We start from the raw sequence: 24510 nt of genomic DNA, 5'->3' as shown, positions 1-24510 counted from the left end.
GCACCACAGCCCATGCTGTTACGGCCTCTGGCAGGATGAAAAGCCCTGGAAAAGCAGCCCAGGGATGGTTAGCTCTCAGGCTCCCTGGGGAAAGGCAGGAAAATCCATGCCAAGGGAGAGCTTGCCCATGCGGAGACACTGGGAGAGGGCAAGCTGGTACACAAATGCCCACTGCAGAGGGGAAAGCGTCCACCCTCCCCGTGAAGGGGTTGACCTATGGCATCCTCCCCATGCAGTTCCTTTTCTCCCTCTATAACCAGAAGATGTAAATAGGTGCCTGCAACAGGCAACCGAGAGAAAAGTGAGGCTTTTCCTTGATGCTACAGAGGCTCCAGCTCCTCCCTGTCCCCACGCTGCCGAGTTATGCTGACACAACCACTGAATTGCTGGATACAGGAGAAAAAAAGGGAGGGGGAAGAGGAGGAGATCTCTAACTTCCATCCGGAGGCGTCTTCTCCTCCTCACTGTACTGCGTACAGCACCTGGGCTCCCTGCAAAAGCATCCCATTCAGCCGAAGTCGTTTCCACTACACGTGCCACGTTGCTCGGGGGCTGCTGCTGGGGCTTTGCCAGGCAGAAAGCAGCAGAAAACTGTAGGAAAGGGTAGGGGTGAGTTAAAAAAAGAGGATTTCTTCAAGAGAGCGCTCGCAAGTTAACAGGGCAGAGGGCCACAGCTGGCTGGGGCTGCATTTTAAACAGCTTTTTAATCTGAGAGCAGATATATCCATCATCGTCTCTAACATCTGTCTGGCAAGTGGGATGGGTGGGGACAATAATCTCCCAGGCTGTTACATGCAGACTAGGAGAGAAACTAGGCGGCAGATAGATCTGGCACCCCTCGGGGCTTTCCAAGGCGAAGCACCGGTGGCGAACGGGTGCTGCTTGGCCCCGGCGAGCGGTGGGGGAACACCCAGGTGGTGCGGATATCCCCCTCTCCCCGTGGCGCCGCGGGAACCAAACCCTCAGCGGGGAAAAAATACCCTCCGCTACATGTAGCTCTGCAAGGCTTAAAGAGCATCTCAGGCTGCTCAGTTCGAGCTGGGTTTGTGTGATTCAGTACGAGTCTCCAGCTCGGATCAGGGCCCGCAACACGCACTCGCACACATACGGGGACATCTCCCAACCCAGAAGCTTTTGGGCTGGAGAAGACTAATTAAAGGAGGGGGAAAAGGCGCTTCTCCCTATTTCCCAAATGGAGAACAGAATTCTCCGAGATGGCCTAAAAGCAAAATAAACAACACGCAGACACCAGCCTGCATCTTTAGGTACTTGCACGTCCTCACGCAACTGGTCCCAGCTGATTTTTGCCCAAGCTACAAAGCGTCAAAGGCAGAGGTGCGAATCCCAACCACTTTCCCTGGTCCCCGGCTGCTGAACATGCACTTTCCCCGCCTGTGCAGGAAAACCTGGCCAAAACAAGGGCCCAGACCTGCAAACTTATCCCAAGTGCTCTTCAGAGGGTGCTACGCCCGCAAGAATAACTGAGAATTCAGGGCAAGGTCATAAGCGCGCGTGAAATGCGAGAAGCATCGATGAGGAAAGAGCCACAGGCACTGTGGAAGAGGACCAAGACACCTGGCTGGGGCTCGTCTGAGAAGATCCGTGAGCCCTCACGGCATCTGCTGTGTTTCTTGTCGCCCCAACAGTAGCTGATTACATGGATATCTCACTTTTCTTAGCACATACACACGCACCATCAGGTTTTAACTCCCGCTGTTGTGAAGACACGTTAGAAGCGTGACCCAGAAAAGCTGCAAAGGTTCAGAAAGCAAAGCATACCAACAATTTACTTCTTCAATCTTACACTTTGGGGCTGTGATGCTTTTTGAGTTGACAAACTGGTGTGGGACCAAGAAAGTGCTAAAATACCAGAAGTTCCACCCCAAAAGGTGTCAGAGAGGATAAATCGAGTCTAATGGCAGCTACAGCAAGGACTTTCTTAGATCCTACGGGACGTTCAAGACCATATAGCAATCACTTGGAAGAGCTCATCAAACAAGAAGCAAGAGAAGACACAGTAGAACCGGTAGGTCTGGAAGTGGTCCAGGAGACCATCTCCAACCCACTGTTGGTGCTCACTGTACACCCCCTTCCTCCCAGAGGAAATTTCCGTCCACTCTGGTTCACCTGTGTGACAAGTTTTTCCTCCCCTACCTCTGCTCAGGGGTGACCGTGTCAGCCGTTTTTCAGCCAAGGGGATGCTTTGCACTGAAGGGATCCAGAGACAAGCCTTGTAATTAGGAGGTGGGTGCCACCCACCAGTTAAGCCCTTCTCCTGCCTCATTTAGCCTGGGAGATGTACAGCCAGGGTTGTTATATTGCCCATACAACTTATCATTTGTGCATGCTGCTTTCTGTCTTCAAAGCACTTCGGCAGGTGTTTTGCAAGCTTCTCCCCAGCCCTCATGTGACAAAGGTTTTGGAAAGGGGATGGAAGGGGAGCGGGGCAAAGGAAAGCTAAGTAATTTGCCCCGGGACAGAAAGTGCCGGCAGTAGAGCCAGGATCAACACTCAGCAGCTCCTGCTGTTGACTCTCGCGCTCTGATCTTTGCCTGTACCTCACCACCTTCAGGTTCAAAACCGGTGGTGTGAAGCCTGATGCTCACCTTGGTACCAGAGAGCAGATTTCCAGGGATTTGCTTCAGCTCAGTACTCTTGTGGTCACAGCCACTGGACCGAGTGGTCCTGGACCAATGATTAAACTAAGTAATTTCAAACATCTGGCAGTGGTTAGTAAAACCATGGTCAGCATGTGCTTCCCTGAACAGCACCACAGGAAAGGGAAGGGAAAGGATCCATCTGTGACCTCTCATCCCAGCTGATACTTTGGACTGGTTAAAGCAGGCAGTGGTGACCTCACAGCCTGTGCTGCCCCGACAGCCTGTGCTGCCCCCTCCATCATGCTGGCGCTAGTCTTAGAGCAGAGAACTGGATCAAGGACTGGTCCAGCTATAGAAAAAACCCAGGGGAGAAAAAGGTTATTTTTTTTTTCTGCCAGACCAGAGCCTCTGCGTCAGGCAGTCAGGGAAACGCTCGTGCCAACAAAGGAGAAGGTGGAAGAGCGAGTGCTTGGATCAGGCTGGGGGATGAAAACAGCTTAAGCCACTTTTCCCATTGCTAACCATAGCAGTAGAGCAGCTCCAGGCACGTCGATGGAGCTACAGCAGCCTGGACCAGCACTGTTGTTTGTATCGGCCTGTACCTGGAACTATCTGGTCCACTTGCCCAAAATTCGTAATATATTGATAACCCTGCTGCAGCTTTACCGTCAGCACTCTTGACTTGCTAAACCCCTTAAATCATTGTTGAGCCAAGAGCAGCCCCTCTCCTGGGTGGTCCTGGGCCCACAAACTACTTATTTTCTCCCCATCACTGGAACAATCTCGTACTGAAGACTGTTTTGCTGGTTTCGCTGCAATTTTTCTCTCACAGGGAGAGAAAGCTCATTAAAACGGAGGGAAGGGACACACTCCCCGTCCTTGTCTCTTAATTATAAGGCAAAATGAAAAGGCTCTAGCAGATAACGAGCGTTCCCAGTACCAGACCCACCTGAGGAGCTGCTCCCTTGGGTGAGGTGAGAGCACCACCATCAGCCCCTTGGCTCTGCTGGGAAGGCCCCTACCTAAACCTGCCTTTTGCGCTCCTGCTGGCAATGTGTGCCAAGGCTCTGCCCCCCGCTTTGCCTCCACTCTCCCAGCTGTTAAATAGACCTAATGCACACAGCATCTTTCCCAAAGCCCTCCAGGACCTGCTGACAAAGACTCCAGAAGCATTAGAGGACTCTAGTGTCACCATTGCTTTGGGGATTATTCCTTTCCGGGGTAGGAGAGGGTGGCAATTATAGGAATCGAGTCTCCAGCCCTTTCCTCCATGAACAGGGAGGGCAAAGCAATTTTGTCTTCTTCACTGATGGTTATGCAGGACAAACAAACACAAAGTGCCACGGCTAGAGACTGCAGGCACTGGGGTGATGCAGAGCTGGAGACAGCCCCGGATGCGAGGGCTAGGTGAGGACAACCAGCTCCACGGACGCTCAGGCTGAGTAATACCCTGAGGAGCTCAAACGTGCGCGGAGGTGGCCGGGACTTGGGAAATCTTGCCCAAGGGCCAATGGGGCTCTAGTGAGTGACCGCGCGAACTCCTGCAGATCCCACATTCATTAAAAGTAAAATTAAGGTCTCCCTCTAATAACCTCATTAATGATGTCTGCTCTCCTAGGAACCAAGATTGCTTGGGGCTCGTGTCTATGAAGAAGATCTGAGCATACGTGAAGCCTTCTGGTGAGCGTGCTTTGCCAGGGTTCCTCTGCTATGAGGACTCCGTGGTGTCTGACAGAGGTTGGGTCTATGCTGGGCCTTCATAGGGGCAGTGAGTGAGCCTGTCTTTCTCTTTCCTACCCTCAAGACCCATTTTTGGGACACTTGTAGGTGTCCCACAGCAGAGCATCTCTACTTCTCTACAGTGTTTAAAGGGTATGAAGAGAAGGAAGGGGAACAGACGACAGGCTCACGAGTCTTACCATGAGTATCTCTTCTTCAAGAAAGCAAGAAGAAAGAAAACAGATGAAGCGTTATTTTTCTTGGTAAGGAGAAGTGATAATTTCCTGGTCATGATTCAGCGCTGTCATATGGAGTCAATGACTGTCCTTTATACACCTCACAGCTTTGCTTTTAAAACGCCGCTCATGACAACACACCTCTCCTGGTAAGGTGCAATTACCTGGGAGTTCACTAGCTCATCGCTAGCAATTACCCAACTGCCTTGTGTCCCATCAACCCACCCTAATCACTACTTCACCACTGCAGCCCTAATACTGGTAGCTCCTACTCTCAACAGTAAATACCATCATTAAACATCTGGGATTGAATTTACCACCAGCCACAGAGTGATTCCTTGCTGGGGTCATTGCAAACATGCAAACTGAGCAGAAGGATTGTTATAAAATATGATCCCACTTAAATAAAAGCAGACGCTATTTGCGAGCGACAGGCAGTGTTTATCCATAAAACACCAGAAAAGACAAGATATTTAATAACTATCTGGGAAAGTCCTGCTTCGCTGGGGCTAGTGCTCCCAGTTCATAAAGCGTCTCAACAGAACTGTTTGGAAGATACAGAGAGAGCAGAATTTATTCCTGTTTGTGGCCTGCAAGGTGTAAGTATGTTTTCCTCTCTCTTGGGTTTCAGACCGACGTTACTGGTCATGGGTTTAATAAAGCCTGAAGAATGTACTTGGCTTAACCCTTCAGAGAAACGAGGCTCATTTGAACAAACTGGAGCAGGGAGAGCTGTTGGTCCGCGTAGGAGCGGCATCACCCAGTCCCAAGCTGTTGAACTTTAAAAAACGACTCTAAAACCATGATTGTTGAAAAAAATAAATAAAATGCGCAATTAATTTCATTCACCTTTAGGATTCCAGGTTCATCTAGGTCAAACCTTGTCTAACTACACGGGACAGATGTTTTCCCTTAACTTTTATTCAGATACAAAAAGCACCATCGATTCTCACTGATACAGTAACTGGGTCTTCTAGGCAAAGCGTATACTGCTGTACAGCTCCCCGTAAAACCGTAAACTTTGGCAACACTGCAAGATGCAGTATTTTTTTTTTTTTTTTTTTTTTAAAAACTGACAACTTGTGCTACGCATTCACATTTAAACAGTGGAAAATTACCTATGTAACAGGCGTGACCCTTTCCCTCTCTCTAATCCCCCCTCCAGCCCTGGGACGGGCTGGCTGTGCTAATCTCACACCTCCAGGTCATCACTGCAAATCCAGGTCAGCAATAACCAGCACTTTGCTTCCCTTCACGAGACTACTTGGTGATTGCACCATTGGCTTGAGGACTCCTCTGGCAGAGGAGCCCTTGTCGCGTCCTGCTCCCAAAGTCCCCTTGCCTCTGTATGTAAAATGGTCCGGGATGGCTCCTGCGCTCCATCACCCACTCCAGGGACAGGCCCAGCTGTGATCTGGCTGGGGGGTGGAGGGAAACAGCCGGATGGCCGTAGTCACTTTGACGAAGTGTGTGCCCTGTGCCAGGTGCGCTCCCAAGAGATCTCTGGACAAAGCCTCCAAGTGCTGTTTCAGGGATGGGGCAAATCATATATGCCCCCTCAGCAGAGGATCCTCCCCTCCTGCTCCAGCTTTGCTTGACACACTGGCAGCAAAACTCTCTTTGCTCATTTTCTGATGTCCCTCTGCCTGCCACCAGGATGCCAAGGAACTGCTCTTCTGCTACGAGCATGAGGCTAGGAGGGATCTCCAAGTCTCCTCGTGCCTCTGCGTCCATACGTGCCTCCTCGTATCTCTGGAAAAGGCTTGTTCAGGCAGCCCCAGCCCTGTGCCCTGATAAATAACACAAGCCCTGAGACAAAAGGTCTTGATATCGCGAGCCCACTCCTTCCCCCACTTGTGGCACCAAGGCTTTTCTGAGTGGTGGTTCTACTTTTCAATGGGTGCCACTGAATCCACGCAGGACGCCAGCCCTTCTGCAAGCTCATGACCTGGCACTGAGCCAGGAGGCTCCTCTAGGATGGATGTTACCCTGGGTAACATCCCAGGAGGGGGTTTCTCATCTTGGACAGCTCGGACTTGCCCCGTCATTAACGGCTGGCTCATGGTTTCACAAGTGTGGCTCTGCCAGGACTGGTGGGTTCAAAATGCGTCGTGCTGAGCGTTGCCTTCCCATGCAGGCAAGTGTCCTCCCCCTGCCAGCTCGTCACATCTCTGCTCCTGTCTCCCAGGTGGAGGAAAAAGCCCTTTCTTTACAGCACTCCCCCCCATGCCCCTCACTTCCCCGCAAATGGCTGAGCCCTGGGGGGCCCTTCCCTCCTCACCCCCCGGCTCCGGGGGGACGGGCATGCAGCTGGGTCATGCTGAGGCGAAAGCAGAGCAGCTTTCTATCAGCAGGAAAAGCTCTTTCTTTTCGGTTTAAAGCCACCTTCTTCTAGCACAGCTCCTAGCCCTGGGTGCCCTGCAGGGTTTTCATGAGTTTCATTAATCAAGAAAACCCAAACGTACCAGAAATCACCTGCTCCGTTCTCTTGGGGCAAACGAGCTGACCACAGGACTGTCTGAAGGCCCCTTGACTCCTCTCCCATCACATAGCTTCTTGCTGAGCATCCCTCCCGCAAGCCCCACTGAAAAGTCACTTTCAAGACCCCAAAAACCCCAGTGATTTCCCCCGCACCCCTACACTTAAGCCGAGCTCCTCCACTGCCGTGACCGTGTGGGACCACAGGCACCGGCTGAGGGAGCACAAAGTCAATGCCGGCGGCAGCCACCAGACACCTGCTGTGCAAAAGGAGCAAAACTCATCCCAACTCCAGAGCTGGGGCTGGGATAAGGGCTGGGACCGCGCAGGGGGTACCTGGAGGAGGAGGGCCAGTGGCCCCGGGTGCCGTTCCTCACTCCGCGGCGCTGCCTTTCCCCAGCACCCGTCGTGCTCCCGGAGCGGGGAACGGGAAAGTCTGTCTCCTCTGCTTCTCGTTGCCTGGACACCTCGGCGTTCAAACCCGAGCTGGGACCAATCAGCCCCGGGGCCGGGGAGCACCAGCCTCACGTCATCCGCCGCCGGCGTTTATGTGAGCGAAAAAGCGTGACAGCGGTCACACAGCCCGTGGAGAGCTGCCTTTGTGCGGGTGGGCTCTGCCCCCACCCCTGCCGCTTGCTGGAAGCCTCTTCTGTCGGGCTGCAGAAAACAAAAGAGCCGCGGAGAAGGGAAGGAAAGGGAGAAAAACTCTTCCCTCCAACTGACAAAACCGAGTTCAAAAGCCTGGGCATGTCCTCTCTCTCCACCTCCCAGCTCCAGCCCAGACCCTGGTGGCCACTTCACCAGGGAGAGCCAGTGCCCAGGTCACCTCTGCCCAGGAGTGATGGAGCTTGCCCAGCACTGGCAGGGTGCCCCTCGTGCCCCCAGTGTGGCCACTTCCTCCTGCCTAGCTCTGCCCCAGACCATGCACCGTGGGCATGGACCCACAGACTCCCAGCTTCAGGGGTGCTTTCTGGCTCAGATGCAGTCGCAAGGGCATGTTTTCTCACAGCCAGGCCCTGCAAGATGTTTTCTACAGAGCCCAGAACAGGATCCCTCAGCCCCTGCTGCACTCAGGTGCCTGATGCAGACAGACCACCCTCGGTGCTGGCTTTTCTGCTCAAACATGTGCAGCTGCTACCAAGGTGCACACCTGAGAGAAAGAAACAGCATCATCTTCGCTCCTTTGGTGCCACTGGTGGGAACCGGTGCATTTCGATTGCCCACAGCTGGGGAGGGTTAGACCCACCAGCCTCCTTCCCAAGGTGGGGTAGGTCCAGGTGCCTGGGCAGATACTGGAGAGAAACCTCCGCATTACTGTGGTGGTGGCAGGGGGATGGACAACAGGGACCCAGGTATCCTGGCAGAGCTTCTCCCCTCAAGCCCCTTTGAGTCTCCAACCCAGGCATCTATATGGATCTCCTTCCTGCTCGTGGGACAAAGTCGCAGGATAACATCCTCCGCGCCCAGAGCAGATGCTGAGCCTCTGGATAAGCATACCTTATTTCTGCTAATCCCGCTGCCTGTCGCTTATTCTCCTCAGCAGAAGACAGTTGAAGTTTTGCCAGCTCCCAAGAGAAGAAGACCCGAAATGTGGTCTGAGCACGCTGGAGGGAGGAAACATAGGATCAGCTACGTGTGGTGCCATGCCTGACGCACCTCTCCATTATACCACCTCCCAAACACTCATTTCACTCCATTAATTAGCTACGCCGCTGAGGTGCAATCCACTCCTTCGGCCAGCACTCGGGCTTGGTTTGCTTGCCACCCAGTGCCGGCAACAATTAACAAACCCAGGCCGGCTCCTCACCCTGCTCCACTCCACAGGTGGAGGTGGATGAGCTGTAGCAGCCTTTTCGCAGTGGACCCACATGCGGCCTGTACAGTACCAGGCACCCAGACCATCTTCCTCACCTTCAGGCTCAACACAGCACCTCACGAATGGGGTATGATTCAATTAAGGGCACTGTTTCTGCAGAAGATGGCTCCCGTGGGGCTCTAAAGGACTTTAACGCATTCATTTTCAGGACATACCTACAGTTAATTTGTGGTGACTTTACGGAGCAAATGCACAGGGAGGAGTCCGTGTGGCTCTGAGGTTGCTCTGCTCATCCATGGCCTCAGCCTCCAGTGGTGGTAGGACCACGGTTACAGACGTCCCTGCTTTGGCTCAGATGCCAGATTTCTCCATTGACTCGATGTAGGAGGAGAAGGGGAATGACAATCACAGAAAGCAATGGGATGGGTTTCACCCCCTCATTAGCTCCATTATCCCAATTACAAAGCTCGGGGCGGGTGGCAGCTGTCAGGCAGGGCTGCAGCCCCAACTGGCGCACAGACTCTGTGAATCTTCCCAAAGGGAAGAGGCAACGTGGCAAGAGAGCAGGTGCGTATCAGCATGGAGCCGGGTGGATGTGAAAGGGCACCCCCGCCAGTGCTGTTAGTGCTTTTGACAGCAAGTTACGAGGGCTGAACAAAATTGCAAAGCAGTCAGACCCGGCCGGCTGGGCATCGCCGTGGTGTGACAACCCACGGCAGAGAGCTGCAGGGTTGCACCCATGCAAAAGGCAAACGGCCAGCCCTGGCCAGCAGTGGGGCTTGCGGATGAGGCTGTCAGAAACACCGAGCTGGGGTTGTACCAGTGTTTCTCTGGTGGAGAAAGAGCCATTTCTGCACTTCTTGCACACGCTTTGAAGTGTTCCCCATTATCCTCTACCCATCCGTCCCCACCTGAGCCAGGAGTGAACTTCCAGCCCCCGATTCACTGTCTCTTATCTGAGGTTTTAACGTAGGCAGCTAATCTTGGGTCCCAGCCTCCCGGGGAGATTTTCAGTCAATGGAAAAAACACACTTGGGAGCGACTTCTCTCTTAGGCGTCTGACTCAGCCCCTGGAGGTGCCATCTCCCTCCTCCACACAGGCAGGAGCCAGGTATAACCAGGCATAGTCAAGTGCCTCCTGTTAGGTGGGAGACGACTCCTGCCTCCAGGCAAACCCAAAGGATGTGAGATACCAAAATACTCCAGAGCACCTGGGCCTCACTCCTTAGCTAGAAGCCACCACTGACCAGCCGCACGCATTTTGTCCAGGCATGGGCAGTACTGGTGGATTGGGTGACTGAGCTCAGCTCCCTGCTCCAGGACCCACCAGCTCCTTCCAGAGCTGAAGATGCTGCAGCATGGGGAAGGAGCGCACAATCCCCTTTTGCACAGCTCTCCTGCAGCCGAGCTGTCAGCAAAGCTGTTGTGCTGCTGGACAATGGACATCTGTCCAGGCAGATGGGGCATCTGACCACGGACCCTTTGGGTCCCAGCAGAAACCTCCTCCACCATGTTGCCATGAGTCACATCTTGTGACAGGGCTAAAAGACAGCAATGAAATGTGCTAAACTCAGTGGTGGGGCAGAGAGGACTCCACCAGTTAACCATCCAGGGCAGCAAGCGGGTAGTCTTTTCCAGGGTCCAGTGGCTCAGTTCTGCCCCTTCTTGCTTCTCCGAGCAAGATCTTCTCTGCCTGTTATTGTCACAGACGTCCCATCCACAGCCACACAACATCCCACGCGCTGATGCAGGGGCACGATGGGATAAGCCGGTGTCTGGATGCAGCAACACAGTGCGATTTCCCTTCAAGCGGTTACTCCTTTGCGAGCTGCCGAAAATCCCCAGCTAGCCACCAGCAGAGCCGGTGGGCTGGTGGAAGGAGAGAAATAAATTGGCTGCTTCTGGAGGGGTTGGAAGAGGGCCCAGCAGTTATCGATTCTATTCTTCATTCGATGCGTGTTTGAGTGAAGCAATTCAGAACTGCCACATCAATTCAAACTTGCGTAAGAACATTAGCCACAAAACTCAGGAGCTTGGTCCATCTTTCCTCGCAGATCCATTATTCCGAATCAGTCTCTAAGTAACAACAATAAAATGATCTTGGCCTGATACACCAAAACCAAAAAGCCTAAAAGCCAAAGTTTTTGCTATCACTTTTCTCTGGACAAGAATACTCTATGGGAACGTGCCAAAGACCTGATTCCCTGTCTCCCCCTTACCTCAAATAAATAATATTATAAAAGAAGAATAAGAATAAAGTAAAATTAAGAATATATATATGTATTTGATAAGCACATCTGAAAAATAGAAAAAAGAAAACTTGCAACCCGCTTTAGCACTCGGGGCAACCAGAGCCCAGAAAAATGCCAGGGGGGAGGAGGAAGGTGGGGGAACAGTGTACAGGGAGGGAACCGTGATCCCTGCTTTTCCACATGGACACTGCACTCTTAGAATAGACTCAACTTGAACACACGTATTTTCTCGGTCCCATAACACCTCCAAGAAACCTATGCCCATCTCTGCCCTCCCCACATGACTTCATCTTTCTTTGATCATCTCTTCTTTCCCATACTTTTGGCTTAGCCTATGCCTTCCTCAGACAAACTCCTCCAAGGCAGCGTTCTCCCTCTCTCTCCATTCTCCCTGGAGGGTTTTCCTTCCCCATCAGATTTGTTTTTTCACGTGCCCAGTGGAAACTGGAATGAGGGTAAACACGCTTATTCATGCACATCTCCATCTCCATATCTATCTGTCTCACAGGTAAGATGCAAACCCTGCTGTGAATAACAGCTTTAACCATGGCAACGTGCTCCAGAATTACAAACACAAAGGCACCGAGTTTGTAAAAAGGCTGAAAAAAAGCATGAAAGGAGGAGAGGGACAAGGTCGATCAAGGGCTGTCAAGAGCCAGGTGCCTGGACCTGGGTTGAGCAGGTTGGGATGTTTCTACCCCTTCTCTCCCTTTTCCCTAACTTTGTACTCTCAGTATCTTGCTAAGAGGAGGTCTTATTCCACCACCTCTGCCACCACTGGGCTTGATTGACCTGGAGTAGAGCTTGCTTCACTGTGCCCTGAAATGCTACAAGTGAAGATCCCGGCTGCTTGAAAATCACAGCACTGCGTCACCGCATGGCCTGACGGAGAAATCGGAGCAGTGGCATGATGCCATTCCCTCAGCTCCATCCTCCTCCCATGTGGTCAACCACACGGCTCAGGCTATGAAACTCAACAGCCCCTTCTTTGGATATGGGGTACTCAAGTCCCCTCCATGCCAGACACCGTCACCGTCTCATCCGTGGTCATAAGACAGCTTCAAGCGTACCTCCCGGCTGGATAAATCAAAACACAATTTTCCCACTTGCACTGATTTACTCATGGAGAGGACAGAGATTGTTGCTGGTATGGAGGACAGAAAACATTGCAGCCATAGAGAAAGCACCTGCAATGCAATCGGATCATTCTTGGCATGCTCAAAGCCTCCGGTGAAGACCCTGACCCCATTACGTGAGGCACCGCATAGGCAAGAGCCTGTTGCTTGCAAGCGGAAGGGGCAAGATTAATGGGAGGTGGAAGAAAGCGCGATTTATGATCTGAATTTTCCAAAGAGGAGCGGAAGGGTTGAGCAATCTGCCCACAGTCAGCCCAGATGCCCATGGCAGAGCTAGAAGAGGAGGCAGCCCCACTGCTGTATGACCTCTCTTGTGGCTGCTAATTCTCTTAAGACACAGCCAGAAATATGTGACCGACACCTGCTCTGGCCAGAATGGTCTCCCTCCTCTGAGGTGGGAGGACAATCTGGACGAAGGAGCAGCCTTTTTGCTAGCCACGGCTAAAATGTCATCGTTTCTGGATGATTTTGGGCCTAGAGTGACCTCAGACCTCTTTTTAAAGGGTGATATGAGTTGTTTGGCTTATTCTTGGTTAAAATCCAACAAGTCCTTTCAGCCTGCAAAGAGCGCAGGAGACGGTGATGAAGCACGCTGCCTACAGGCAGAGAGACTGGAGGTGACAGCCGTTGCTTAGGAAAGCTGTAGCCACGCAAATCAGGGAGAGGAGATAAATCGGAGCAGCGTGGGGAGAAGGAGCACCTTCGAGGATAACCGGCTAGTGAGGCGGAGGGCTGCTGAAGGGTTAAAGGGTTTTACTGAACGCACAGAAGAGACTAAATGGATCGGAGGGTAAAAATCCAATTAGGAGATCTAACAGGAAGAAGCCAAGCCCTGAAACAATAAAGATAATAGTTTTAGCTGCCAAAGAAGAGATTAGAGCTCAGTGGTGAGAGCAGATTTGTGGCGGGGCCAAGAGGAAGGAAAAATTGTAGCAAAAAAAAATATGAAAAAAAAAAAAGTTATTGTTCCTCAAGACAGACTCACATTACAGCCTCACCTGCAGCAAAGTTCATCTGGGGACCCAAACTGTGCAGCTAGGTCTTGTTTCTATAATAGGCTGAATGGCTTCAAAGAAGTCTGGAGCTCCAGTTTGAGGCCATCACTGATTTACCGGCATGAAATAAGCCAGGAGAGAATTGCCCACAGCGAGGTTTGTTTGCTTGCTTCGCTTTTCTACGTTGTCTTGTAAATGCATTTTACCTGGGATAAAAGCAAAGGGCAGGAGCTGGTACAGCACTAAGTGTGTTCCCTTCAGCTCTCGGGCGGCACCAGGCTCTCGCCGACGGGCCCTTACGTGCCATGGGGTCTCTGCAGGAAAACCAAGCAGATTTAACACTGGGAGGACGGCTCTGTGGTCAGGAGACAGCCCTAAGGTGCTCCTAAGAACACCCAGACACCACCTTTACCCTTCAGAGGAGAGAGTCCTGGATTAAAAAAAATAAAAATATAATAACAAGCTGGTTATGCATGGTATGCGGTGCCAATTACTTAAGCAAACGGGATCACAGGAACTGGCACAGCCTGTGGCCAAGAAACAGCAGCATCTGGAGGGAGGGAGGGAGAGCTGCAGGGCAGGCATGCTCGCCAAGCCACCGTGCTGACCCGTGCCCCAGAAGGCACCTCTTTGCAGCCTCAAACCCAAAACATAACAGGGCAACACAGAGAAGGGGATGAAGGAGGATCAAAGGTCTGGAGGAGCTCCCCTGCAAGCAAGGACTTGCGCAGGCGAGGACTCCTCAGTCTGGAAAAGACATGACTGAAGAAGTTACGGTAGAGGGCTACAAAATCATGCGGGGCCCAGAGAAGGCTGATAGGGATTGCCCTTGCTACCTCTTCCCAGTGCAAAAATTGTGGCCGATTTCAAAGCACGCAGGTCCCCATGTGGTGGGAGACAGACCTGGGTAACTTTTTGCCCAAGGATGCTGTTGGTTGTGAGCATTTACATGTGCTGAAGAAGAGACAGGACAAGTTGGTGGGGAAAAAAAATCATCTGGACTAATAAATACAGACACGTGCTCTTCAGAAAGCACGTGGGGCTGTGCTCTTGACCTGTGATAGTGGAGAACGGTGAGGGGACATACGGGCCACACTCTTCCCAGGTGGACCTCACTCCTGGAGGGGACACACGGGCCACACTCTTCCCAGGTGGACCTCACTCCTGGAGGAGATGACAAGGGGTGGGAATCGAGGGGGTGCTAAGCAACATGCCCTTGGGAACTCCTACTGCTCCCTGAAGGCTCCCGAGGACGCTCAGCGATTCAGGCCCTTGGTCTGACCTAGTACAGGAGTTTCTCCTTACTCATGACTAAGCAGCCACGTGGATCCCAGTCTTGCCCCATTAGGTGTCCCAGGATCAGAGCCGTCCTACAGCTTATCACCAGGAAAGCCTGCCAGCAAGTGATTTCTGCCTGTAGTGCATGTCCTCAACTGGTAGCCTACATCAAAGAAGCCAAGCCGCAGCCTCAACAGACTTATTGCTGAAGGGTGATTTGTTACACTCAGCAGAAACAGAAGTCCTTCCAACGAAGAATCCCACCAAAGCTATAGAGGATCGTCCCTCTCTTAAAGGGTTGAAGCTCCATCTCCAAGCTCATGCAACCCTATTCAGCCTGTGGTTGTGTTTCTCCAGCATGAAAAGCACACTGCTCACGTTAGACAGCATAAAGCCACTCATCCCGCTCCTCCGATCTGCTTGTCAGATGGGAACACGCTCTCGCCAGTGGCAGATCCCAGCTGGGAAGAGGAAACCTTTGCCAGCCCCATGCCAACCCCCAGGGCAGTGGGTCCCCCTGCCAATTTCATGTGTGCTGAACCACATGTAATATTTGCTAGCTCAGGCAACCACAGAGCTTTAATGTTTAATGAAGTGAAGTCTGCACAGGCGTGGGGGCAGGAGACGGCAGGCTGAAGCTCAAGATGCCTGTGTGCTTCTTGTTGTCCCTCCCATATGACGTCTTCCTTGACCATCCCTCTGACATTCCCTTCCCATGGATACATACGATGAGGGGCATGACGGCAAGCCAGACACTGTGTTCTGGCTTTGATGGCCTTGTGGGATCACCAAACCCATCAAGAGGTGGCAGGCACCCGCCAAACCCATGTTCGTGCCTTGTGCCTATTGGGGACCACCTCATCTTGGCCAAAAGAAGGACCATGCAACCTCACAGAGAGGTCTTTTCAAGTTCTCATGAAGCCAAAAAATGCCAATGCCTCTGCCTGGCTTACATTTTGCTAGCCGGCGATCACCTCAGGGACCCCAGCCATGGAGCACGGCGCTGCAGAAGCTGTAATAAACCCTACACCGTCCGGACATCCTGGGAAGGCAATGGCAGATGAAAGCACTATTTAGACTGGAGCTGCTGCACTCGCAGCGCAGGATAAAAATCTCGCTTAAGCCAAATGTTAATGAGATGGCACAGGCTCTGGGCAGGCTTTGTAGTTTTTTTTCCTCCCGGATTAAGCAGCGGCATGTGAGGACCAGGGAGCTGAAGGGCTGACAGCTGAAGGTTAACATCAGGTCAACAAGCCCTTTCTCTCTGCCTTTCAGCCCCGAGACCCCGAGGCGGGGGGGTTACCTAGAGCAAACATTTTTAAAAAGGCAGTTCTCCTTTCTTCCCGGCCTCTTGCCCTTCCTGGCAGAGGGGCTGCCTTGGGTTTGAAAGCTAGCTTGGACGCTGCTTTGCCCCGAGCTGGCAGGACGTGGGAGCGATGGCAAGCCACGGCTCTTCTCCCATCTAAAGTCCACCCATGTCTCTTTCCCAGGATGAGCTCACTCCTACGCACCTGCAAGTGTCTGCAAGCACCTGAGCTGCACACAGAAAAGCAGGCTTCAGCTCCTGGCTCTGCAGCTGATTTCTCGGGTGATGCCGGGCGTGTTGTTCACAGACTGACTCAGCCACCCTCGGGTTTCCTTCTATTGCAGAAACGCAACTGAGGTTGGGGCCCTGTCGTCTCTTCTCCAAAGCAAAGGTCATCACCCCTCCCCTCGTCACCCTCGTGGTGCGTGCCGGGATGGTGACATCCCCGGTGGAGCAGTGGTTTCTGTTTGATCATCTGGGTGGTACCACAACTCAAACACAACAAGCGGGTTGTTTCCCCGTGTTCCGCTGTGCAGAGGGCTGGGGACTGCCCTGACCTGCACCCAAAACCACCCAGTCTCGTCAACGGCGTTAAAGACGGTGGAGCAAAACATAGTACCTTAAAGACCTTTTTTGCATTGCGGATTCTGATGAATACAATTACGCACCTTTTGAAGACGTGACCCAGCGGCTGCACTGGATGGGGGCTCCGGGGGTGCTTCCCCTGCGCAGAAAAGTGATTTGTGGGTGCTGTTTCCCAAAGGCATCCAGCCGGGCAGTGGAGGAACTTCAGAGAGGACCATGGCTGACCAAGCTAAACCCGGTTGAATGTGCTGTGGGGACGAGAAGAGGTTCCCCAACCCCTCCCACCATCTCCGCTATGGGTGCATCAATCCTGAGCAGCCAGAGAGTACCGAGCAGCCCAGAGAGGAGGGAGAGGGCAGGGGATGGGAAGAAAAACAGATCATTAACCACCCGGATACTTCTGCCGTCACCTTCTGGCCACTGCTTCAAGCCTTGTTAGCATTCAGAAGTTGCATGGATTTAAAGCCGTTGGAGCAATTAATGTGGAACAACTTTCCCAGTCATTTATTTGCACAAATATATATATCTCTCTCCCTGTAAAATTAAAGCAGCATCCTTTACATCGGCATAACTTATTCTTGCCTGGAAAGGAGGTACTGGTACAAGATGCTTAAAAGATGTGTTTATATCAAGTGTTGTGCCCCTTAAAAGACAAAACTATTTCACTTTCAGAACACCTGCCACACGTCCGACTGGTATTTATACTGATAAAAGTGTTGTGTGCGCTCTTGGAAAATGAATCCAAAATAATTAAGAGTGCAAATTTAGATTACTGGAACAGCATTTAGTCTTTTTGTATACACTCTCATTTGAAATAAACACACTTAATTCAGGTTAATTTATAATTCCCTGAAAAAGTCCTTAATTAAACTGAGGGGACCGTTAGTCCATTATGTTCCAAATGAGACTGTCAATACAGCTCTCGCCTGATTTGATATTGCCTGTCATAATTACACCAGAACAGAAACACCTGGGAGTTTCCCTGGGCAGCCAAGAAACCCTCAGGGTCTGTGAGGGGGACCTGGGGACAATGATAACACATCCAAGCCTTTTCTTGAGGCTTAACTGCTTGAGTGGAGAAATGGCCCTTTTGGTCTCTTGACCCTCCAGTCTCAACATCTTCCCACCTCCCTGGCGGCTGCTGTCCTCCGATGGGGCTTTGGAAGGGAATTGCTCGCTTCCTAAGGGTGTGTGGGGCAGCAGCCCCCCCTGCATCCCTGCGAGGACCTAGACCCACAGCGATCAGCTGTCAAAGCTGGATCAGAAACGCGTAGGTGCATATTAGGGGTTTGCATGTGCCCAGTGCTGTCGTTTACCCTGCACACACCAGATATGGACACCAAAATTGCACCTTGCTGAACACCGGCTAGTCGCCCACCATCACTCATAATAAGGCAATAAAGCTTATTCCCTGAAGCCAGCATGATTTTGGGGTATTTGGGCACCCCAGCCCAGCCAGAAACAGGAACGGGGCAGTCAGCATCCACGTCCCACGGTGCCAGGGAGGAGGAAGCGTGGCTCTGCTCCAGCCCATCGCCCCACAGCAGAAGTGGACACAAGAGCAGTGAGGACCAGCCCCAGGTCTTTGCACGGGCCTTTGGGCAGGCTGAGGGCAGGGGACAAGCAGGAGAAGGGCTGAGCCCAGCCTGGGACACACACAGGGCTGCAGGGAACTTGTGAACACCCATCTGCCCATAAACCTGCATTAACAGCCTCCTATTTTTCTTCTGGTGCCAGACAGGAGTCACAGCTGAGAGTCAGGGTCTTTCTTCCAGTCGTCCTCTGAAGGTATTTTGATGAGAGCTCATTCAGGCTTCTCAGCCTAAACTGCTTTTCACTGGGCTTCCTTCTAAAACTGTTTCGCAAAGTAGGTCTGCTCCATGTGGGAAACTCTGCGGAGGCTAAAAACTAGGGTTGAGCACCTGGAACTGTACCGAGATGAAATGCGCTGGATTTTCTCCAAAAGAGCCAGCCTCTGGGGGCAGAGCGGGGAGATGAGGGTGGTGATCGCTGGCATCTTGCAAGAGGTGCCACAGAGAGACTGGGGTGAAATCCAGAGAGACAGCCAAACGGAGGGTAGCCTTTGTCTGAACTCTTCCCATGGGATATGCTTATTTTTGAGATCCCGCACGAGTTCTGTCTGGCAGGGAGGTGCTGGTGTTGCACTGAAGTGCACGGCAGACTGCAGGGAGATGTGATCCACAGCAGATCTCCTTATTATCATGCACCGTCAGCAAGGCTGGTCAGACCGGGCATGACACACCGGGCTCCTCTCCAATGCAACCAAGACCATACAGCGAAACATCAGATGGAGAGCAGCCCCCATTTCCCATGTCTTCCACCTGGTTCTTGCTTTTGGTCTGGCGAGCGGAGCAAGAGTAAACTATCCCCTGCCACCACCAACTGGGATTTGTCGAGGGTGAGCTGTGTCAAACTCATCCGACCACCTCTTGTGGTGGAGTCACCGGCTTTGTGGAGAGGGAAAAAGCAGGAGACAACAGATTTTGATGTTAGTAAGACTTTAGGCATTGTTATGGATAAAACATTCTCATAGGTAAGTCTGGGGAATGATTGTAGAGATGAAAAACACTACACAAGGAGCGCATAGAGCATATTTACTGGTTGCTCAGGTCAAAACAGAGAGGGCCCATAATTGTTAACCCATTCAGGTACTCAGTCTGGAGATAACAGCAAACAGGAGGAACTGCCTGGATTGAAAGGGATTATGATTCAAAATGGTCTTGAGAAATCAGAGAAAGAATCTGGAACACCCCTCCCCAAACATAACTCAACAGAAGTGGGGGTGAGGTGAGGCAGGATTAATCAGTTGGACAAATGGAGGATGGAGAGAGATGTTCTTGCTGGGATAATTATTTGGACAAATGCAGGATGGAGAGGAGAATTTCTATAGAAAAGGTGCTTTTGATCATAATCCATGACATGGGTTAATCATGCCGTGTTGGATGGTGCAAAACAGTTCCCTTGCGTGGTTCTCTCTGCTCTGTGCTGGTAGCGCTTTTCAAGAGAGGTAAGAAACCTCGAAGAGAGCTGCGCAATCAGGTGGTGAGAGAAGTGGTCCGAGAGGGATCGGTAAAGGAACTGGGATCGTTTTGTCTAGGAAAGGGAAGGCTGAGGAGATGTTTCAAATACAGAAAGGGCTGTGGTGGAGCCTCAGGTTTGTGCAGGCAGAACAGGCAGAATGCTCTGCAGTGGGGGCAAGGGTGCTCTGGGCTAGATGCGGGGGAAACACCTCTGTCCCAGCTATCCGGATAGCAAAAAGCAATGCCAGCACTGCACTGGTGGGGTCTGGCAAGGAAAAAGTGCCAGGAGAGCCAGGGCAGGGCTGGGCAGCGCGGTGTCACCTCTCCATGCCTCTTCCACTCACCCCCTTCCTCCCGGCCCACTGAAAACTCATGGATCTCTCTGACTCAGGCAATGAACCAACACTGGGGAACAGCTGCCTGGTATCGCAGGTGACAGCAAGCACCGGTGAGATTGTAGGGAGCTTATCATGGACTTGCCTTCGTGTCCGGAGCTCATTGACGCCAGCTGGCTTGCAGGCATTGACCACAGTGGTTTGCAGCATGCACCCTGCAAAAATGAGTGAACAAGGAACAGTGACGGTACCCGGGCGCGAGTATTTCCATTTCTATCAGTATCCCTTAGCCTCGCGCAGCGTTGGTAGCTGCTAAAGTGATGGAGGCTTTTCCTAGAGCTACCAGCGCGGAGATGAGACTACAGGATTATTCCATTCCCCCATGCCAAAGGCACAGACGATTACAATTTTGCTTCTGACTCCTACTCATCCCGCCTCATAGAGATCAGATTAATCGTGGCACATGATGAAAGAGATTGAAACGAAGAAACCAATAACCAAATGGCTACAGTTACCCTGCTGCAAAAACTTGGATGGAGATAAGGACTGTAATTTTGCTGCGAATTAGCCTGGGCTCGGAGAGGTGAGGGATGCCCCGCAGGCTTTTACCCTGACAAATACTCCAGCTGCCCTGTTTCGATGAGGACTCTGCTGTTACATCGCTAGCTTCAAGAAAAAAATTCGCCGCCTTTTGGGAGAGTAAAAGCAAAGTGTGAGACCCGTGAAAAGGAGCAGAGCTGCAAAGAGACGTTACCGTATGGCAAATGCGCGTGGCGGCTCGGAGCACTTGTGCGCTGAAGCTCGTGGACACGAAGCTCAGTGTGTCCTCGGGTCACCACTTACAGGCCAGCCACAGCCCCCGTGGCACCTTCCCCTCCAGCTGAGCACCAGCAACGCACCGTAAATGGGCCCCTGAACCCACCATCCCTCACATGGGATGGGGCAGTTGCTTTAATGAAGGGTTAGCACCCTCCAAGAGAAACTTGGCAGTGCGGGGCACGTGTATCCCACCCCCTCTTCCTCCTCCTCCTCCTCCTCCTCCTCCTTGCCCGCTCCTGGCACACCACCCACAGGCCCCTCCGTCCGCCCTCAGCAGCTCCTCAGGGAGCTCCACCAAAGCGGAGCCAGATGGAGCTGCCAGCTCACCCGTACGAGACGGCACAGGCTTTTCAAGCCGCCTCTTCCCAGGGCTGCCTGCTGCCGCGTGGGAGGTGTAATCGAGGCACGTGTTGCTTCCCCCCATGAGCGGTCCTCCAGCATGTCCCAGTGCCACCAGTGCCGGCACTGAAGCCTGCGCTTGGTGGTCCTGCAGAGCATCAAACCAGCTCAGACAAGGACCATGTCACCTCTTCCAAATGCCCTCTGGGTGGAGAGTAATTCAAGGCAGAGCATCGCGGCTGCTGACCCAAAAGCAGAGGGATGTGACTTTTGTGATCACCCTGCTGTGTGAAAACCCTCAGCACACACAAAAGCCCCGGCCACAGACCTTGACCTTGCCCACCGCTGTGTTGAAGTGGTGCCAGCAGCAGCATTACCAGCCTGGAAAGTCAAATTCCTGGGAAGACCCTCCTCCTTGCACACTCCTGCTTTTTATTGACAACCTGGTGAGGACCACAAGAAAGAGCATCCGCTTCCATCCCTTAGAAAGAACCACCCCAGGCATCCCATGGGATCTGCTGCCTGGAAGGGCAGGCTGGCTGGCGGCAGGGGAAGATGTCACCTGCTGCGTGGCACACATCTCTATGTGGAGGTGTTTGTGCAGGGTGAGAAGAACCAAGACCACCGTGGGCTGGTGTCTCTGGCAAATCCCATCCTTCAGTAAAATCCTGTCTTTAATCCCCAGCACTTTGCTATCCCAGTAAAGCCAGGCACACACGAGGGAGGAAGAACGGGCAGCCTGCCTGCACCCCAGCTCGCCAAAAATGAATGCAGGTGCTGGCCATGCCGCAGACACTTGCCTTGGGTTGCTGCGGGGCTTCATTGCTGTCCCGAGCCCCCCGGAGAACAGCAGTGATGGGAATGCTGCCTTCGGAAGATGGGAAGCGGCTGGTACAGGATGACCTGGGAGCAGGCAGGCAGGCGTCAGATTTGCACTGCTTGGGAAGCGGAGCGCAGCCTTTCGTGGGCTGGATGAGCCAACGTGAAGCAGAGACTCGCACATCTCGCTACCATCGCCATGCATCAGGCTGTCTGGACAAATTCCTGGGAAGCCTCATCTGTGCTGGAGCTGCGCTTCTGGCTTCGGCAGCCTTGCTGACTGGGGAGAGACTGGGATGCTCGAGACATAGGTCTTCCCTCGGCGGGGAGCAGGCAGAAACACCTCGTCCCGATGAATTTTCATGCGGGCTTTTCAACAGTTGGATAAACTCTAGGCAAAAATCTCTTGTAAAGAGAGAAAAATACCCTTTCACGCCCAAAGCAGGAGTGCTGGGTGCCACCCTGGACCCCAGGGATGCTGTGTGGGGGGCTATCGCCTCTTTGGGAGCCTGCCAGGGTGGGATGTGGTGTGGTGCAGCGCCGAGGGTGGCACAGTGTGCCCGGGGGGACTATGGGCCTGTGTCAACACAGCTGGAGCAGGACGCAACCCAGGACAGTGAAGAGGACCTCCAGGCCATGGGCAGCCGCCTTGCTCTTCCTTTATCTCTTTAGCAAAGGCCTCTCTGGGATCAGCCCAGGCCAACACAAGACGCAACCTTTAATTACATGAGTCCGGTTTGGCAACTGCCATTGCTCACCACCGAAGAGCCACATTTGGCCCTCTCGGCTCTGCTCTTCTCTCCTTCTCTGCACCACTTTTAGCTCAGCTGGTCGCAGGCTGCAGTGCTGCGCTGCCACCAAAGTAGCTGAACCCAAGAAGCTTTTTTTAATGTAATCGCTTTTGCGCTGCCACTGTTGCACGGGAGGAGGGACAGCGCTGCATTCATCTGAGGGATGTGGACTTGGTCCACCAGCTGTGATGGCGGCATCTGCCACACCAGGTCTAAGGCCACCACCTCTTCCAGCAAGAGGGTTTTAGGAGGTACTGTCTGTTGTGAGCAAGGGTGGCGGTTGTCACCTGCAGCAGACCCCACCAGTGACTCTGGACATGCGATAATAAAACAAATATACCAGAAAATCCCTTTCGCCCCCTCTCTGCTGGCCTTCACCCAGGATGTGGGGTGCGTCCCTTCGCTGGCTCAGCTTTCTCCATGGTAACAGATGGGCGTTGCATTTCCATCCCCCTTGGCGATGCCGGGGTGGGTGGGCAGGAGACAGATGGCGATGGAGGGGAAAAGGGTCCAGATCCTCCCGAGTGGCAGAAAATTGCAGGAATCCCTGATTGCTGGAGCCAAGACGCTGACCTGGAGCCGTGGGAGGGAGGGAAGGCGGAGGCGCGTGGCTCTGCTGAGCCCGGAATAGCAGAGCAGCTGTTAAGTTATCGCTTGTAATTATTACAGCATATGGGAGGGAAAGAATAGCTCTCAAGGGGAGAAAAACAAATAAGGAAAAGGCGGGCTGCTGCAGGGCTGAGCTGCGGGGAAGAGCGGCACTCGGCACCGCGGCGGGGCCCTGCTGGGTGTCAAGGGCATCGGGGGACACGGCTGGGACGGCTCTTCCCCTCCACAGCCCCGGCAGGAATTTGGGTGGAAGTATTTGCACCCGCAGCACCAGGTGCTCACCCATCTCACACGGTGCCTGCTGCCCGCTCAGGGGCACGGGTATGCCAGGGAGAGGATGACACAGGTGGGGATGTTACAGAGGGATGGCGCCTGGTGTGCTCCCCCCCCCCCCGGTCCCTTCTCCCATGCGCGATTCTGCTGCTCGCGCTGCGATACGGCAGGAGCCGTCAGCTTCTGCACATGAGCGAGGCAGCGGGGCTGTGGGCGGCGGGTGGTAACGCTGGAGCACCAAGCGCCTGCACGCCACAGTTGGGAGGGAGAGCACCCAAATTTCTCATCTAGGGAGACGGGACCGGCAGCATGAAGCATCACTGCTCTCGCCGGCCCCTGCAGAGCAAACACTTGCCCTCAGCTTCAGGATGTGGCAGTGAGCCCCAGCAAACCAAAGCAGAGCCGAGGGGGAAAGCCTCACGGACGGGCTCTGCGTGGGACAGCCAGCCCCGGGGAAGCCACGGAGAAGGGGAGAGGTGACGCGTGGCAGCACAGGGGAGAGCGGGGAAATTCAGTGGTGATTAACAGTCTGTGAACAAGGAGCAATGACAGCCTTTCTTAATTTCCACGCCGCTTGGAAAACAAACATTGTATACACTCGTGGCTGTTATTATTCTGGGCTTTCATTATTGAAAAAACTTATATATATGACAAGTCGTCTTTGGAAACATGGAGCCATTGGCAGTCGCGCCAGCTGCATCCCACCTTTGGGCAGCAGTATGGGGACAAGAAGCAGCGAAGGGATGCTCCCCCCCCACCAAAAAAAGCCTAGGAGAACTAACGGAGAAAAATATAACCATATCTGCTGTGTATTAAATGCAAAGATTTAAATTCACTGATTAAATTCACAGACATAGAACTAGAGATTGCTGGGGGCTGGGAGAGCATTTTGGGCCCATTTTGATGTTTGCCTGTCCTGTGCAACTGGCACGTGGCCGCAGAGATGGGGCAAGACAAGCTGGAAATGTTACTTGTCCTATTCCTATGCTGTGAGGGCTTTTCCCTGGGCATCTGCTACTGGCTACAATTGGAGATGATTCAGGACCAGGGGTGAGGAGTCAGGGGGGGTTAGGATTTACTCTG

General features: G+C 52.9%; 1 protein-coding gene across 1 annotated transcript in view; it reads right to left on the bottom strand.

The window, feature by feature from the left end:
* The window catches only part of RASSF7 (Ras association domain family member 7), a 36251-nt gene extending 28758 nt beyond the window's left edge, over positions 1-7493 (bottom strand). The window contains exon 1 of the mRNA XM_074585579.1: positions 7370-7493. The gene's annotated coding sequence lies outside the window, so the exon portion shown is untranslated. The remainder of the gene's footprint in view (positions 1-7369) is intronic.
* Positions 7494-24510: the final 17017 nt, after the last annotated feature.

This window comes from Larus michahellis, chromosome 4 (genome assembly GCF_964199755.1).
Source record: "Larus michahellis chromosome 4, bLarMic1.1, whole genome shotgun sequence".
Lineage (NCBI taxonomy): Eukaryota > Metazoa > Chordata > Aves > Charadriiformes > Laridae > Larus > Larus michahellis.
This window is presented reverse-complemented; position numbering and strand designations above follow the sequence as displayed.